Below are 14,612 nucleotides of genomic sequence, written 5' to 3' on the forward strand. Positions count from 1 at the left end.
TGAGCAACTAGTAAATGCCATGACAGCAAGAGAGGGCAGAAATCCAAGGGTAGCTTGCCATTTGACATTTACACATTCTTTCCTTTTATTATACTTCAATCCCTCCTTTCCACCAAAAAGCCTAGGGTAGTTGAATTATGAAAGTACCCAGTTAGTTCATATAAGTACATAGATATGGCTTATGTGAGAGTCAGTATGGTTTGAGCACTGAACTATGACTCTGGGGATCAGGGTTCAGTTCCTTGCTCAGCCATGGAAACCCACTGGGTGACACACTCTCAGCCCCAGAAAACCCCATGATAGGTTCACCTTAGGGTCAGATATGACTTGAAGGCACACAGCAACAACATGGCTCATGTGCATTTATGTCTCTTTCTGGACAGGGTATAGGAAGCTGTACTCAAGTCCCTTGTATTCTGTCTAACATCTCCCAACCTTGACAGCTGTGAGGCCCTGGGAAGGACCACTGTTGTAGCTACTTACTAAAGAGAAGAAGGGGGAAGGCCATTCAGACACTGAAGATGTGTCTGATCTAGAATCCCAAGGGAAGGAAAAGAAGACTGCATTCCAGGGATCTGAAATGCCTTCATTTCTTTCCTCCTCTGAGCTTAGATTAGCTGCTTCATCATCATCTGAACTGCCTTCTTTATGTATAAGGGAATGATACAAGATGCACTCCTAGGACAAGTTAGACAGCAGTTAAGGGGAAGGAATAAGTATGTGAAGAAGGAAAGAGTAAGTAGATAAAGGGAGAAAGACTGCAAAAGAAGAAGACTGAAGACCAGTAGTTGGGAGAGACATTAGGAAGAAGATCATCAATGATGGCATGAATATGGAGAAGATAGAGGGATACTTAGGAAGATGCAACCAACATTAATAGGAGAAGGGGGTGGGGTTTCCATGGATAGCTGTTCATTGTATGTAATCTGTCTGTCTGTTTATATTTGATGTATCTGAACTGCCTTCCTCCACTCACCACCAATAGACAGCAGTGATGCCTCTTCCAGAGGTTGATAGCTGCCAGTGCAGAGGGAAGACACAGAGCCATGTGTACGGAGTATTGCAGGATCTCAGTTATAGCTTCCAGGTGATCCCCAATCCTGACAGTGTCTTAGCCTAGGCAGGAGAATGATTTCTCGTGGGAATTTTCCACATCACAGCAGCTACTGCAGTTACTCAGATGTGGTGGCCAGCCTCAGAGGTAATACCTTATCCTGGCAAAGTTATTCTAGATTAGCATCATCCAAGGACAAAGGGGCAAAATGAAGGAACTGTTGACCAAGGCAAAAGAGAAAAAGGAAAATATGTGGAAACAACAGGCCCATAGAAGCATAAAACAATTAAGAAAGACCTTTGCTCTAAGTCTCCTTTTACCATACTTTTCTATTGTTTATTGGCCCTTGGGGAGTTAATTTTTGAAGGGAAAAGCGATCTTTATGGCTTTCTCCCTGAACTACTGACAAAGCCAAGCTATAGGCTTAATACTTCCTCTTTATTTGGTTATGTGGACACATTTCTTTTCCTTTTTTTGGAAAGAAATTTATTGCTTTTAGCATCACTCATGACAGCCCACCCTGCCCAACCCAATAAAAGTAGGAATGCAGTTTAATTGGCTTTTGTACAGCTCCAAAGTGCATAGTTGTTTGCCAGTCTAATTAGATATTTTTTCTGAATATGATCTTTAAAAGGCACCTCCTTGAAGTTATATGAGGTTCCTGAGGGGAAAAGCAGCTTCCTCGTCTTGTGAACACATGCTATAACATGGTGAACCAACTTGAATGTAACATCAGCTACAACACAATACTAATTGGCAAGGAAAACATACATTTATGGAATTCAATTAGCAAAATTGCTTTTTACATGGACATTTCATTCCTCTTGTGGATGGTAAGGACGAGTTTTCCTAGTCAGTCACAAATCTGCCTGCACTGGGTATTAGAGAGGAAGCAGGACTTGCATCTTAAGAATACATTCAGATTAACCCACCAATACATCTTTGGCAAGTCATATTCTCTCAGCTGCAGAGGAAGGCAATAGCAAACCCACCCTTGAAATAAAAAATTGCCAAGAAAACCCTATGATACATTTAGGGTTGCCATAAGTCAGAAATGATTTAAAGACACACAGTAACTCCCATATCTTTCAGCACTTGCTAATTTATGAAGTGATAGTTTAGGTTCGTAATTGTGGTGTTACTCCAGAGGTAGCTAATATAGTATAAGAGGGTGCCCCACCTTTTAAAAAAAGGCTCACAATACCACTTGCCATAGTAAGTGTGTAAAAAGAAGCCACAGTTTGCCTCCTTAAATAGGAACGTTGGAGGGAGGTTGTCATTTTCAGCAAGACCTTTCCAAAACATGTTGCTATATGAGACAGGGCAGCAAATCATCCAAGATGACATACGGTACCCAGAATGAGTTTTTGATATATAAGACTAAACATCCACAAGCACCCCACCCCATCCCTGACACTAAAAAACACAGTAAAAACATCAGATATTAGTAACAATGGCCTGTTACAGACTGCCAAAATAAAGCTGCTTCGGGTCTCTTTGGAGATATGCTGTTTAAATGATGCATGCATCTGAAGAATCCGGAAGCTGCACCAAAGCTGCACTCCAGTGCTTAGGAATGGAGTGTGGCTTTGGCGCGACCTCTGGACTCTTAGGACCCATGCATCATTTAAATAGCATACCTCCAAAGAGACCTGAAGCAGCTTTATTTTGGCAGTCTGTAACAAGCCAATGTTCATGGCACCCCAAATCTACTGTCTGAAATATTTATCTCAACCTCCCTAACAGTAGAACTGGCCCCGGAGAACAAGCTGGAGTAGAACACTAGAGCTGGCAAGGAAAATCAGGAATTTGAGTGCTGCATTATGGGGTCACCTCAACTGCCTTAGCAGCCCAGCACAAAAACAGTGCCCTCATCTCCTTCCCAGCTCCATGTATAAAACTGGCAAGGGAGGTGGGAACTGACCTCCTACTTGCCTTCTTCCACTGTGGAGACAATCCATCCCACAAAACCAAACCTGGAGCTGGGCAAGGGATAGGCATTTTGATCTGAACTCTCACAGAGGCAGAGCAGGCAAGGTACAAGGAAAGGGATAATGTCCTGGCTACCGCAAACTTCTGGCCTGGTAACAAAATCAAGCATAAATAAAACTGCAAGCCCCATGTAGAGTTATGAGGTGTCTTTCTTTATATGGGATGTCTCTTATTTGAGGGTTGGAAAGCTTGTCCTCTGCTCAGGGTGACCAGATATCCTTCTTTCTTTAAAATACAATCTATTATTATTCCCCCCCCCCCCCCCCCAACTATATACAGTAATATTAAAATACCATTAAAACTATTAAGTAATCAACAATCAAAACAAACAGCAACAGAGCGATGGGCAATTTTGGGTGTTCTCTATGATAGACCATATCCATGGGAGACCAGGTGAATCACTCAGGGAAGGCCTGTCAGAAGAGATCCGTCTTGACAGCTTTTTTTTAATGCTGTTAAGACTGGTAATGTTCCGGATCTCTTCTGACAGGTTATTCGATAGTTTGGGAGAGGAAGATGAAAAGGCCCTCTGGGTAACTGCAGTCAACCTGGTTTTTATTGGTTGTAAGAGGTTTTTCCCAGAGGACCTAAGTGTGCAGAGTGGACTGTATGTCCTCCATTCTGAGCATGACTGAGAAGCATTGATTTATATTTGTGTTTTAGCTATTATTTTGTAATGTCCTATGTTTTTCTTGAATGTCCTACATTTTGCAGTGCCTTCTCCTCCTTTATAGTTAGTTAGGACATCTGGTCACCTTGCCCTTATTGGACTGGCAGGTGTCCCTTATCATAAGGAATGCCCCCTATCTGAGGCTTGGGCACCTTTTCCTTTTACACACTGAATCTGCCTTATTCAGAATTCCAAAATACTCCAAAACCAAAACTTCTTCCATGTGTGGTTGAGACAGTGACACCTTTGCTTTCTGATGAGTTCAATGTGTACACATTTTATTTCATACAGAAAATTATTTAAAATATTTTATAAAATCACATTCAGGCTATATGGATAAAGTATACATGAAACATAAATGAATTTCATGTTTAGACCTGAATCACATCTCTGCGATATCTCATTGTGCACATACATGCAAATAAAGGCATTCCAAATTCCCCCAAAATCTAAAGCCCAAAACACTTCTGGTTCCAAGCATTTCAGATAAGGGATACTCAACCTGTATCAATCAATCAATCAATTGTTTTATTGTGGTCAATGACCATATTACAACCTGTATACTTAACCTATATATAGTTTGATCAGTCTTGTGTTGTATAGCAGCAACATGCATGGGAATGTGAGAAGACTAAAGTGCTACTGATCAGTACTGGGGAATTTTAATCTTTATCCTCCCTCTCTCCCACCTACAGTAAAGAATAGCAGACATATAATAAAGTTTTCAAACTACTGAATACCAATAAAAATGGGTGAAACTGTATTATGCAAACTTGCAGTAGTTGTTTCTCTTCTAAGTGCATAATGTAGGTGTTCATCAAGCACAGAGTCTATACAGGTCATATTAAAAACTCAAGAGCAGCTGGTATATCATGCCTCTATTGTCATTTATTAACTAAACAACAGCTTGAATAAAGAAGACTCCTAATCTATCCCACCTACACACATAGAAAGTGTGTGTGTGTGGGGGGGGGGGGGGGGGGGATGAGCACAGAAATAAGCAGTTTCACCCACGCCTTCAAAACACAGGCTTTATCCACACCATGTGCGTTTTTAAAACTATTTCCACTGACACTTTCCCCCTAGTTACGTGGACTGCAAAAGAGAAAGTTCCTCCCAAGATATGCCTTAACACTTTTACAGGATTTACAGTCCCTTTAGTTTTATAAGCCAGCTGCCATATCACTTCACATGGAAGATTAACAGACAAAGAGACAGAAAAGGGAGAATGATGGACACCATCAAACTCACAGTGGAAACTCTTGCTCTGGCTTTCTTTGGAAGTGACTGAATATATATAATGTGCTCTTCTGGCTTAGGAAGCCGTTTCTCACATCACACAGCATCATTAGACTCTGTCTACAAAGTGCTTTGCAGCCTCACACAAGACAAAGACAGCCTTGATCTTGAAGGAAGTCATTTTATTGCTGCTAATGGAGACAGAAATTTTATTGCCTGGTTTTTACTGCCTTTGTCTTCAGCCATCTCATGGCCAAGAATGGGTGGGGTTTCTACCTGTATCAGCCTTCAAGACCACCCTTAAACACCAAATTAAGTAGACATCTCAAACAAGATGCAAGCTCATGATTCTGACATCATCAGATTTCATCCCCTAAAGTGACTTTTATCATCCATGCCTGATGAAGAAACTGGTCCACTCTGTAAGATACATAATGTATTTTGTGCATTTTGGCTGGCCTAATAAAGTTATTACCATGAGTCGTATTTTGGATTTTGTTTCATTTTACTGCATGGCCAGCATACCTACCTGCAAATACAGTATATATTTTAAACATACTACATCCAACACTGGACATCAGCAAAGCTTCTCTCATGTGACATACATATATTGATATTTTACATTCGGTTTGAGTGCTGGGGTAGGACATTGAGAGAACAGGGTTGGAATTCCCAATCAACCATGCAACCCACTCAATGATCTTGGGCAAGTCAAGCTTTCTCATCCTCACAATGACACACACCCTCCAAAGAAAATTGTCAAGAAAAACCTGTGATAGGTTCACCTTAAGGTTGCCATAAGTCAGAAATAACTTGAAGGCACACAGCACACACATACTAAAATTATACCATATTAATTTCCTATCAGTAAACCTGAGGGATCCTTTGAAGGGAGATACGTTTCATTCCCAGCAGCACTTTCCACTAAAAACTATAATGAAGAACAGTGGGAGATGCAATCCCAAAGCATCTTGGAAGGGTACACGTTGCCCATCCCTATTTTAACCAATATGGGCTCACAGATGAATCACAGCACTACAAACCAATCCTTCCAACTGAGCTGCTAGATTAACACACTGTACTAGCAAAGCCTGGTTCAAGACCATCAGTCACATATCCCACTGTCTGTAGATCCCCTCATGCCCTCGCATCTTATTCTTCCTCGGGACAAGGAGAATTACCAGGTGCCTGGGAGGAAAGGAGGTTGCTTGCAGAGTTTCTGTGCCCAGCATCTATCTTCAAGGTATTTTTAAAACTTTCCCCAACCAGAGGATCAGCGAGCAAGGAACTGAGATGAAACAAGTTTTACATGCTTGAACCAGCATTTGATTCACTGGTATGCTCCCTCTGACAGCTCATCTGGGATCATGTGTTTGCAGCGTGGCTGACTAACGTGTTGTGAGCCAATTTTAATATTACATTGTCTTCATCTTAAAAAGTCAGGTACCGCAGACTGTCTGAGTATGAATCAGCAGCATGTGCCAAAATAAGAACGTGCACCTGGATCGCTTGGAGCATCTTATTAGTTATTTGGAACAACTTATTTTCCTTCAGAGTGAGTCAAACTTATTCACCAACCACAAATGAGTTTTATGCTGTAAGGCAACAAATGAATCAGGCTAGACCTGGTCTGAAAACATATCACCACAGCAAAAGAAGCATTCCATTAAAAACAGCAACTTTTACTATCTTTTGGCCAGTTTCAAATTTTGCCTATAAGAACATATACATTTTCTGTTAAACTGAGGAAGGCAATAGATGATCGGGACTTATGGAGGCCTCTCATTTAAAGTCACTATATGTTGAAGTCAACTTGATTGCAAGTAACAAGAACAAAAAAGCACATTTTGACATTCAACAGGAAATATATCTATATCAATCAAACTGCTGAATGAGTTTTCAAACAGACGAATGGGGAAAGATTTTCTTCTATTTCTCTCAAGAGCCAGATCTGAGTAGCTCTAGTATAGAGCAAGAACACACTCCAAATAGTGTTGGACCACACACAACTCCTAGCATTCCTCATCACTGACTGTGCTGGCTACAGCTACTAAAACTTGCAGTCCTGCAACATCTGGAAAGGGAGCCCTGGTGCCTCAGTGGTTAAATGCCAGTACTGCAGCCACAAGGTTGTGAGTTCAATCCCAGGCAGGGCTCCAAGGCCTTTCATAGGCTTGTAGAATGAGTACCTAGCATGTTGGGGGCAATTCAGTTACATATTGGAAACCACTTAGAGAGTGCTAGTTCACTGATAAGTGTGTATGGAAATATACTTGCTATTGCTATATTGCACAATTCCTATCCTTGCTTTAGAGTCACATATCACACAGAGGGGCAATCTGCTTTTCCCACACTTAAAATATTGCCCTTAATACGATAATCTCAGGGTTCTGTATATCAGGTTTTCTGTGGCCCTCCAAATTCTGGATTGTAATTTCTAACATCTCTGACATTGGCTATGATAGCCATGAAAGATGCAGTCCAACATTTGGCCACGTGTTCTCCAGCGCCGCTTATAGATCCTAGTAGGTATCCTTTTCAAATCATAGCTAGTTCCTCAGAAGAGGAATAGGTACACGTTGAGTCCCCCTTATGCAGAATTCCTAAATCTGAAATACTCCAAATTCCAAAAATGTCCATATTGGTGGCTGAGATAGTGCCACTTTTGTTTTCTGATTATTCAATGTACATACACTTTGTTTCATGCATGAAATCATTTAAAATATTGTATAACATTACTTTCAGGCTATGCGTATAAGATATATATGAAACATAAATGAATTTTGTGTTTAGACTGGGGACCTAGTTCCAAGATATTTCATTATGTGTATATATGCAAATACAGGTATTCCAGAATCCCCAAAAAATGAAATCCAAAACACTTCTGATCCCAAGCATTTTAGATAAGAGGCATTCAATCTGTAGAAGGTACAGTAGGATCACAATGATTTACAACAGATTAATGAGGGTTTCTGCCTCCCAGTTTGAAAACATGAGACAAAAAAAGGTCTCACATTCAATTCAATTAAATAAGATAAAATAATCTTATCAGTAGTACCTCAGATGTACTTACATATGCAAGCTGTCTCAGTCGATTGTATGGGTACAGATGTTAATGGCTCCACTCTCTGAACCATCCCCAAAACATCTGGTTCTCAGAACTGATCCTCAGAAGTCTAGTCAAAAAACAAATGAGATACTGTACTGCTCTAAACCAATCACTGCATTTCTTTGGTTCAGATACTCTGCAACTCTCCGTGTAGAACGTCCATGAGAATTTAGGCAAAAGCATGAAATAATATTGCTAAGGCAGTTCCTAATAGCAACACAGTTTAGGCTGAAGGCAGATATAATATTCACAGAGTATTCAAGCCAGTTAGGGAGCACTCTCAACACATTTAACTGACAAGCATCTCTCCCTCCCTATCTTCAGTGGTATAATCCCAAATGAAGGAGAGGCTGGTTGGAGACAGTGTTGACTCACTGGAGTCCATCATGAAGCCCAGAGGTACATACAATTCCCAACAATGATGTGTGCCTAGATAAGAACTTTGAGAAGACCAGGAGAACCTGCTTATGGCCATAGAACAAGGCAATAAAAATGTTGCTAGGGTCTGTGATTCCTTTGCTATACTAACACTCAGTACATGTGTTATGTAGTCACAAAAGATATGCATCAAATGCAACTTTTGTCCTCAGTGATACATTTCTGTTTATTCCTTTGCATGAATCTCAGGCCAAAAACCAATGGCTATCTACACAATCATGCCAATGCACATGACATCCTGAGCACACTTCATGAATGTTTTGTGTGGTGACTTTTAGAGCAGAAGGTGTGCCACTCATTATTTTTACAATTGTTTTAAAGAACTATCTAGAAGCTATTCATGCCTACAATTTTAGACAGTTTTTCATACATATGGTGCTGAAGAAAGATTTCAGTGTTCAAAACATCAACAACAAAACAGCAGCACATACAAACAAAAAGTACAGCCAGCCCGCAAAAGTGTAAAAAATGCAAATACAGTTGCCACCACCAACCCCTTCCTGAAGACCGAGGCTGATGTTTAAATGTGCACAGAACACCTGAAGATAGCTGGCAGCAATGGCGATAATCACTAGTGCTCCCCCTTCCCGAAGACCAAGGCTGTTCTGGGCACATACACAGCAGTTTGGGCATTGGGAGGAGGTTGGCAGCAGCAGTGGTGATCACTAGTGCTGCCCTCTTCTGAAGTCAGAGGCTTTTATGTGAATGCCCACACAGCTGTTTTGGAGGAGAGCAGAGGCTGTGGATGGGCTGTAACTAACTCACAAATAATTTAATCCATGGATGTTAAACCAGCGGACGTGGAAGGCGGACTGTATATTAGTTTAAAATTGTAATGCCTCTCAGATTGGCATTACATATCTTCCTTGCAGCCTGCAAAGTGAAACACAATGATCTTCTTTTGAGGGACCTACCAGATTGGGACTGGGGTGAGAAAGGACACATTAATCAATTGTAACAGAAAAGGGCTGTAGCCCTGTAAGAATAATGTTCTGGGTATGTTGTGCAGGGTATAAGTGAGCATTGGAAGTGAATGTCAAAGGCAATGTTACAGCAAATAAAAACAACTATGGAACAGGATGGTAACAAAATTAATGACCTACACAAAAGGACTCTTGTAACAACAGATTCTCTTGTTTTAACCCTTGTGTACTGGGATAAAAAAAGTGTGTTGTGTGAATTGGGGATGTCTTCTGACTTTAGTGAGAGTCACAGTATCTTTTGGTGTATAAAAATGTCCCATGTACAAAGGAGTATTTGTATGTTCAGAAATAAGCATGTCCCATTCAAACACCCCAAGGCAAAAACCATAAGGGAAATTAAAGTGAAGTACAGTCAGCCCCTCATATCCTCATGTTCTTTATCCACAGATTCAACCATCCACAGCTTGAAAATATTTCCAAAAGATGTAACTTCCAAAAAGCAAACCTTGATTTTGCCATTTTATATAAGGGACACGATTTTACTACACTATCGTCTGTAATGGGACTTGAGCATCCACAGATTTTGGTATCCATGGGGGGCCCTGGTACCAATCCACAACAGATACCAAGAGCCTACTGTATTAATGTAGGTTCTACAGCAGACAAATACTCTCAAACAGATGCATCCAGCTGCAGATTTTAGACATGTAGACGGATATCTATAGCTGCATTCCAGCCTAGGGCTGTACAGCAGTAGACTGGCATGAGAAGAGTGATTAAATCTTTCAATATCAGATTAAAATAAATTTAAATGAACACTTATTATAGTGTAGAGTATTTCTTGATTTCAGTGAATTTCAAGATCCCATCTCACGGAAGAAATTTCAATTTCCTTCCAAATGAGACAACCTCCTCAGATCCAGAGCACATCATTGTTCACTTGAAAAATGGCATATAGGACAAAAAAGAATGCCAATAGCCAAATCAATAGATTGTCCTATATTTCTAGCTACTTTTTTGTCCCAGCCAGTTTTATTTGTTTGTTTGTAAAAAAAATACACCACACGTGGTCAGTGGCTGAAATTTGAGGACACAGGTGGCAATGCTGCAAGAAACTTACACTGCAGGTCTAGTTATGTCTGTATTCTGCAACAAAACAAGGCTCTGGGAGACTTAAAAAACACACTGTCATAGTGCACAAAGGTCAAGAATGTTTTTTTTAGGACCACAGGAAGCTGTATTTGTTCAACATTGTCTATTCTGAGTGCAAGCATGTCTCAGGCATGGGTATTTCACATCATCCATTACCTGATCCTTCTTAGCAGAGAAATGAATAGGGATCTTCTAGGTGCAAACTGCTCTTACCACTAAATTATTTTCAAGATCTTATATATTAAATTATTTTATATATTTGAAAGCCATACCCCACAATCTTTTGCATGCTAGTAAAATGGAGAAGCAACCCAAAGCACGGCTACATAGAGGTCCCAGTTTGATATTCAGTGTTGCGGCATACCCTGGACAATGGTGATGCCATTTGCGGCAGGCAAAAACATTCTTATTTAAGCAAGCTTTTCAATTTTAATGTAGGTGTATGTTTTTTCTGTTTTTAATATTTGTACAATTTTAACTAGTTTTGTAGTGTTTTAGTGTGGTGTTTTTAAATTTGTCTTAAGCTTTTTAATATGTTATGTCTAATGTGTTATGGAAGCTGCCTTGGATCCCAGCCGGAGAGAAAGTTTGAATATAAAGTAAGTAAGTAAGTAAGTAAGCACCTTTGACAGATACTATTGGCTTGACAATTGAACAAACATGGGCAGGTGGGAATAATATTCCACCACCGTTCTCACCTCAGAGTCACCAAGATGTGATTCTGACTATTCAGTCATGATTATCTTGATCTTTCACTGTATTCCTATATAGAGATAACTATGATCACAAGCTTTTTCCTAAAATTTTCAAGAAATAAAAATGTTTACCAAGAAACTGAGGATTAGGCTATGCAGAGAGTGACATTCTCTGTTCGAGGTTGTCATTTACTCCTATTTTTTTTGGGGGGGGGGGAATAAATTGGTATGTTTTAGGACAACTTTACAATTTGGTCTACTCTTAGGGACAAAATCTGCCTGCCTTCAGTGATGCTGGCTGATGTGCCCTGGTCTCCATCAAGTTTTCTGCCACAGATAGGCACTCCTCTTACATATTCCCAGCATCAAAATAACAGACGTTTTGCTAGTTGAATACTGTATACCTTTTTTTTTAATACCAGGATACACTCTGATTTCAGCTACATAAGTAACCTCGCTGAATCTGCTTGGGCTTTAAATCTTTAAAAACATTATCTGACCCATTTTGCTCCCTTTTAATGCCTAGAATAATTTGATATCACCCAGCAGTAGCATAGTTAAATAATCCTCTTTCACCATATGGCCCTAGCCATGTGTAATGAGCCATGTCAGCTGGTCACTTAATTTGTCCTAGTTATCAATTCAAACCATCTGATGACAAGATGTTCTGTAAACAAACACTGCCTGATTTCATAAGGAAGAGAATCTTCCTGAATCTATTTGTGCTGTTCTACCATGATCCAAATTTACATGAATAAAAGGACAAACATGACCAGACAGAATGTAAACTAAGACAGAAATCGGGGTTCTTATCATTATTTCCACCAGAACAAGTTACAAAAGATACTAGACAAAAATTCAAAACACACAGACTAAATAACAAAGACAAAAAGAAACAAGAAAAAAACCCCTGCCTAACAGGATCAGATACCAGGGAGCAACAAAATAAAGGCATTGACCCTCCCAAATAACAGTTCCCCATCCATTAAATTTTCTTTCAGTCCTGACATTTCTATCATTGCAGCAACTTAAAACTTCATTTGAACACTTAGAAGCACAATTCAGACATCCAAAGAAAAGGGACAGACAGAATCACTAAGTGATGCAAATATAGGAGTTCCAGGTATGAATGATTTTCACATCTCACCATCTGCAATGCTAGAAATTTGGAGACTGAAGGAAAATTTAATTAGGGGGTAGAATTCTTATGGAGGGCAATGCCCTTATTCTGCCCAAACGCCACGGAAACAATCCTACTCAAATGGAGGTTACATTGTCCTTGATACTATAAGACATCTACCAGTATGATTTACTACGGACTGTTGGACTATGACTAGGAAGGCACAGGCTCAAATCCACACTTGTCCTTTAAGGTCACAGGTCTTAAGCTAAGTGTACACAATCTTCAACTCTGGAGCAATTGCAGAATATAAATGTAATGAAATAAATGAGTTCATGTACCTTCTGTTAAAGCTGAATATCGAAATCACCACAGATATCAGTGGTGCATCCAAAATCTTCACTTTATTCCATTAGCTGGAATGGTGGAAGTCTGACTCAGAACAGTGAAATGCCAAGCGCTGGACAACCTCACATTTTGCAGCCTGATACAGGCAGTGGACAGCAAAGTGGACATTTATGGAGTCTTCAATAGGCCTCTATATAGGACTGGGGTTAAAGAAAAGCTGTATTTATCACAGTAGGTCACATGCTGTGCAAACATGGTGTTTGCCAACTTTCTAGCAACTGGGACGCTTTATTAAATTTTCCTACCCAGATTTGGTTATATGCTATTGTTTTGCTTGCTAGAATTTAATGCTTAAATCTTCCTAACCCACTTCTCTTTCTGATGCCTTCTCTGATTTTCCAGTTAACTTGCTACAACCATTTTTGGCCACTGTTAGCAAACTATCTATTAGCTTTATATTCCTTGAAATTAATTAATGAAAAGATCTGCAGGTTGAATGAAGACTCAGTCTTTATCACCTTTTTGATAATTAGAAAAATCACTTTGCCCTGCCATCACATAAGCTGAAAATCTGTATTATTTGCTTGATGCCTCCTGTGGTTTTCTGTTGCATTAGCAGGGTTGTGTGTATGTGTATATGTGTTTTTTAAAAAAGGAAGTTTTCAAGACCACCTCTGTAAGTCTTTTGCAGCCATTTTGGGAACAGGAAATTGTCCAACTTTTGAGTGGGGTGAATACATGGAGGAACAAAAATGAGCGTGCAACCCATCAAGTTTCCATCAGATCACTCCTGTCAGTTACCCAGCCTGAAATGTTCTTCCATAACTAAAAAGCAAAATAAATAAATACAAGTTGAGTCTCCCTTATATGAAATGCTTGGGACCAGAAGCGCTTTGGAGTTCAGATTTATTTGTTTATTTATTTTTTATTTTGAAATATCTGTATTTGCATAATGAGATAGCTTGGAGATAGGACTCAAGTCTAAACACAAATTCATTTCTGTTTCATATACGGTATATCTTATGCACATAGCCTGACAGTAATTTTATACAATATTCTAAATTACTTTTGTACATAAAACAGTTTGTGTACACTAAATCATCAAAAAGTTTTGGGTTTTGGAAAATTTTAGATTTTGGAATTCTGATAAGGGAGACTCAACCTGGTCTTTTCTATGAGTAATTCATATGATAGCTCTTTTGCTCATACTTTGGATTGATAAGCATTTAAACAACAGTTATTCTTGCCAAAATGCCGAAGGCCAAGCATCGTAATTAAAAGGATGTGTTGCCTGAATCATTATGTCTAGTTTGTGTTTTTGTTATCTAATAATGCTTAGCATGCTGTTAATCATTTCACCCATATTGCTCTGCAGTGTCACGGTGTAAAATAAAAAGGTATAACGTCATTCATGGTCCACCATCCAACCATGTGGCAGTCCAAAGCTCATTTGAGAGGGGGATATTAGAACCTTTAAAGCAAATACTTGTGGAAAGGAAAATGTGTTTTCAATGAAAGTTTGCAAGCAGCCCTTCAAGAAAACTGGGAATAATTAAATGTCTCTTGAAGCTTTATTTCTAGTGTGAATGCATATTATCAGAGATGTTTTAAGGAGACATTAATCTCTACAGGTCACTCCATTATTGATTTCTTACACACCAAGCATTAGGTTTTCCAACAAACAAATTCTACACTTCTTCTGCTTCTGACACTGCATTCTTCTATGCTTGTGTTGAAAAACCTGTATAGCAAATGGGTAGAAAGTAGCAAAAGATTTTTGGTTTTTCAGTGATTAAATTTCTACACACCTAGGACTGTCCTCATTTCTTGAGCTGTCCACACTAAGGCCCAAATGGTAAGAGCGCATTCAAA

General features: G+C 39.5%; 1 protein-coding gene across 3 annotated transcripts in view; it reads right to left on the minus strand.

The window, feature by feature from the left end:
* MOB3B (MOB kinase activator 3B) overlaps positions 1-14,612 on the minus strand; it is a 127,248-nt gene that overhangs the window by 85,115 nt on the left and 27,521 nt on the right. For 2 of the 3 annotated variants that reach the window (XM_042452772.1, XM_042452774.1), the window contains exon 2: positions 8,029-8,131. The exons of the other annotated variant lie outside the window; for it this stretch is intronic. The gene's annotated coding sequence lies outside the window, so the exon portion shown is untranslated. The remainder of the gene's footprint in view (positions 1-8,028; positions 8,132-14,612) is intronic. 3 annotated transcript variants of the gene reach the window in all.

Source organism: Sceloporus undulatus, chromosome 2 (genome assembly GCF_019175285.1).
Source record: "Sceloporus undulatus isolate JIND9_A2432 ecotype Alabama chromosome 2, SceUnd_v1.1, whole genome shotgun sequence".
NCBI classification, from domain to species: Eukaryota; Metazoa; Chordata; class Lepidosauria; order Squamata; family Phrynosomatidae; genus Sceloporus; species Sceloporus undulatus.